The sequence below is a fragment of the Haplochromis burtoni genome, unplaced genomic scaffold, assembly GCF_018398535.1.
Source record: "Haplochromis burtoni strain Fernald_Lab_line unplaced genomic scaffold, NCSU_Asbu1 Contig_1332, whole genome shotgun sequence".
NCBI classification, from domain to species: domain Eukaryota; kingdom Metazoa; phylum Chordata; class Actinopteri; order Cichliformes; family Cichlidae; genus Haplochromis; species Haplochromis burtoni.
Genome location: NW_024583693.1, coordinates 34,577 through 39,092, shown reverse-complemented (window position 1 = coordinate 39,092; position 4,516 = coordinate 34,577). Strand labels below are relative to the sequence as shown.

The 4,516-nt window shown below is 38.7% G+C and overlaps 1 long non-coding RNA gene across 1 annotated transcript; it reads right to left on the bottom strand.

Moving 5' to 3' along the window:
• Positions 1-2,057: 2,057 nt before the first annotated feature.
• LOC121813249 lies at positions 2,058-4,177 on the bottom strand. Its single transcript, XR_006053599.1, has 2 exons — positions 2,338-4,177; positions 2,058-2,210 (listed from the first exon to the last, which is right to left on the bottom strand). It is a non-coding gene; the product is annotated as an uncharacterized LOC121813249 (long non-coding RNA).
• Between the last annotated feature and the right edge of the window lie 339 nt (positions 4,178-4,516).

The following is a 4,516-nucleotide window of genomic DNA, read 5'->3' as shown; positions in this document are numbered from 1 at the left end:
AGCGCCCCTGCGCTCTTCTCTCTTAACACAGTTTTCAGCTCCAGAGCCTGACTTATGTTCAAATCCTGTTTTTTGTGAGGGGCAACCAATCACAAGGCAGATAAATGGAACAGGAAGCAAAACCAGTGATGCAAGGATTATTTTAATGTTGACCTATCGCGACTTTTCTTATTATTTCTGTCACATCTATTTTTTGCATTAGTGGATACTCATATAAAACAATATTCAAATAATGACATTAGTGTAAATAAAAAATAATGAGATTTTTCAAACCACTTTGGGACTTTTTTAAAAACCTTTTTACAAAGTGACAGAAAGGAGACATTTTGGCCAAGAAGAAACAAAGCTGTGCCTTCATTCTTTAGACCTTTCTGCTGTGGTAGATGTAAGAAGAGCTTCATCGGGATGAAGACCATTTGGTCTTGGTGCCACCTCATGTTCTGCTTCTCAAACATTTTGAACATTAATCTTGTGCTTCTCTCTGTCGTTGCTCTTTCTTCACCCTTTGCTTGATTTAATTAAAATAATGTCAGGTCTATCCACAGATACAGGCGACCTCAGCGCTCTAAGATAACGTCAGTGCTGGAGATCAACACTGACAATGCCAGGCTATTCTAATTTTATAAATTAACAGCAGCTGAAAATGTCACTGTAATCAAACACCTATGTCTCTATTCTGGGGATCAGTAATGCTGTTTCCACTGGTGTCACAGACACACTAAAAGTGTCCCTGTGCAGACGTCAGGCTCGGCCGCTGACCTGATGTTCACAGGTGGAAATGTGCTGACTCAGCGCTGATGGGGTTTCGTCTGCTCACCTCAGTCAGCAGTTCTGAAGAAAGGGCTGGCTGTAGCAATAACTGAAGAGGCAACAGTCACCTCTGATCAGCCACACCTCTGTGTGACCCAGTAAAAGCTTCTTCACAGCTGTGGGTAAATCAGAGGATGAGCTAAAATACATCACATCTCAGCGCTGGGTTCAACACTGTGCTATATTACAGAGAAACAGTTAACATTCATAACAAAGCTTTAGCACTACAGCCAGGGATTTACTGATGATGGACAGGATGCTGCAGAAGCAGGCAGCAGGCTGCGCAGGCCGGGGAGACATCAGCCAGATGATCTATGACAACCGGAGCAGACCGGGCACAGAACAGGCTTCGGGATAGGTGCAAGAAAACACCTTATTGTGAATATAGTTTATTTATTTATTTCATTTTTGGCATGTTGCCTTTAAAAAATCTATGATTATAAAATACATTATCATACACACAATAATAGATATACCCTTCAGTCAGAGGAGTTTTACATGTGGAGTCATTTCAATCACTCACCTTGAACTGGAGGAAAATTGATTTTGAGACCAATTCTAAAATCTTTGGATTCACACCATGGGATAAGTCCAGCATTTCTTTAAAAATACCGATTACAGAAGTTTAATAGGATTTGATCTATTTATTTTATCATTAATTTGCTAATGCAAAATGGAAGCTGCGTGTTTCCCACCCTGGGTGGGTCGACATGGGAGGGCGCTAGGAAGAAAACATCCATCACAAACAATTATCTAATAACTGTCTTTAATCAGAAATCACTCAAATATTTGCCAATCAATGGAGAGAAGGGCAAAGTTCATGTACAAGTAGTCTGGTCGAGCCTGCATCACTGCTCTGGTGTGTTTGATGAAGATTTAGTATATAATTGTGTTTTTAAATTATTGTGTTTTTTTATTGCAGAGGTGTAATGTGTGCACAGTGACAGCTTAATGTGCTGAGTCAAGTGACCCACGGCTGCCTTCTGATCAGGATGTTTCTAAGAAACACACACACATACACACAAACAGTGTGTGTGTGCCCATCCTCAGGCCCTGCTGAGTCTGCTGTTTCTCAGCTGTTGTGAGCAGCAGTTTTCTTGGTGTCATAGTGAGAAGATGCCTTGTCACACTTACATGTTTCAGATCATCTAAGCATTTCTAACGTTGGACAAAAATAGCCAGACTTAATATAAAATATATGATCATTTCTGTCACGGTTGAGGATAGAGTGGACTCAGGTGCGGAGCTCTGAATATAACCAGTGCATTTATTTACAGTGGATAAAGGCTGACAATAGTTTGACTGTGCAATAGTGGCTGGTGCTCAGACTGTGCGTGGTAGTGGGTGCCCGTCTCTCCTCCAAGTGTCTCCTTGTGCTCGTGTATCCTCCGTCCCAATTCCTAGTCGCACACAGACAACAACAGTAAATTACCAAATATAGCTGACAACACTTAGCTACATGAATGGCTTGTAACACTGTTAGGCTTAGTGCAATATACTCCAGCGCTGTCTGTCGCTCAGCCACACCATTAAATAGTCCTGCCTAAGATGGTGGATGATTGGTAGCAGCTGGTGAAGAATAAGTTGCAGATGAGGTGAGAAGGGTCTGGCTGCAGCCACTGGGGAGCGCTGTATTGCGACCTCCACAGTAACCGGAAACATGTGACCTCCACAGTAGGCGTTCCCTGCATGGATACAGTGGAAACGGTAAGTAAGTAAGAAAGTAAGTACACGCTTACTGCCGAGCTTAGCAAATGTAACCTTATAATATGGTAGGAACATTGTGTCAACTCAGACTTCAGTGATGTTACTTACTGACCCGAATGAGCTGTTGTGTTTTGTTTCAGACTGGATTTACAGAAATGCTCACTGAATGTGTTGGCAATAAAGGAAATTAAAAAAATGAGTTGGATGTACTTAATTCATTTGTGTGGAATCTGTTGACAAAATAGATTTATGTAAAACTAATTAATAAAGCATAAGGTGGCTGAAAATATAATATTTGAATTAATCTAACTTAAATTTAACATTTTACTGCCAAAAATAAGAAATGTGTTTAAGTAACTAATCTAAACCATCTAACCTGTAAATGTATCATTTATGTTCATACAACATAGATGACTTAAAGATTTTTGCTTTAAACTAACACAATGCAATTTCAAAATAAAAAGCTTACAGTTGCTATTAACATTAGATCAGATTAGATAGAACTTTATTAATCCCTCGGGTGGGTTCCTCTGGGAAATTCGATGTTCGATTAATGTATTACCCTGCAATCAATAATATTTTTATACATTTTACGCATTAACCCTCTGGGCAACTATCCAGGCCATTTGTGGCCACTTCACTTTTTTGACCATTTTTGCTGCGTTAATGGAAATGGAATGAATGGGTCTAGATTTGCTTCAAGCAACTCAAAGAAGTCCAGACGCTTTTCTTTCCAAGCTCCTTAGACAATAAATTATGACGCATCAAATATTACACAGGCTGCAATGAATCTCTGTTGATACAGGCTATTGAGCTTTGAGTTTCCCAGTCAAACTTAGCTCTGAAACACATGCTAAAAACACTTTCACTCTTGTAGATTTCATAACAAGATAGCATAGCCAAAATATTAACTCTCAAAAAAAAAAATAAAAAAAATTCAAAGCTGCTGCACATACAGCAACAAACACTGTTAGTAAATGTTTCCTGGAGTTTGTGCAGGTGCAATAAGTGCTACTGCTGTAACAGCTTCAAGATCACTTATTTTTCTGGAAAGATGGCAAGAAGGGCATTACTGCTCATTTCTACAATCTCCCACATCTTGGAATAGAAGCCTTTGTCCCATGAAAACCACTTCACAGTAGGAGTCCTCTAAAACCTACAAATGAAGAGTGATCCTGGAAGAAATGGGGCACACACTAGTGACCTCAACAATTGCAAGAGCGCCTTGTCCCCGATGCTCAGATGAAAAAAAAAAAAAGGAAGTTTCATGAAAACATTAGGACTTCATCACCTGCTTATCTGAAAAGTTACTGGTAATATATAACCTAACCTAACTGGCATTTAAAGAGTAAAAAAAAAGGATGTAGATAAAATTTTGGTTTTGATGAAAAGGACTGCAACTAATTTTAAGTGTCAAATCGGTAAAAGTCGATAAATGTTTTAATAAATATACATTTTATAGCTTTTTATAACATTGGCCAAAAAAGTGGCCAACGAACAAGCTGGGAGAGAGTTTTATATTTTTTGCTGTCCTTGAACAAAAATAACAGTGCATGATAATCAGTGTTGATGTTAATCAATTAGATGTCCCAGACACTATTAATGATACAGTGGTCCCTCGTTTATCGTGGGAGTTACGTTCTAAAAATAACCCGCGATAAATGAAATCCGCGAAGTAGCCAACTTTATTTTTTACAATTATTTTAGATGTTTTGAGACTGTAAAACCCCTCACTACATGCTTTATACACTTTTCTCAGACTGGCATGAACATTTTCACACTTTTTTTCTTTTGTTTAAACACTCTTAAAGTTCAAACCTTCATAGAAACATAAGTCCAGTATTATAGAATGAAACCGTGCAAAACGTTTTGTCAGCATTGTTGTGTTTGTTGGGGAGAAAACTTACATCACTTCACTGCTAGCGATCGAAGGTATATGTAAATTTGACAAGCTAAACTCATTCTGTACTGTACAGCAGTGGTCCCCAACCTTTTTTGC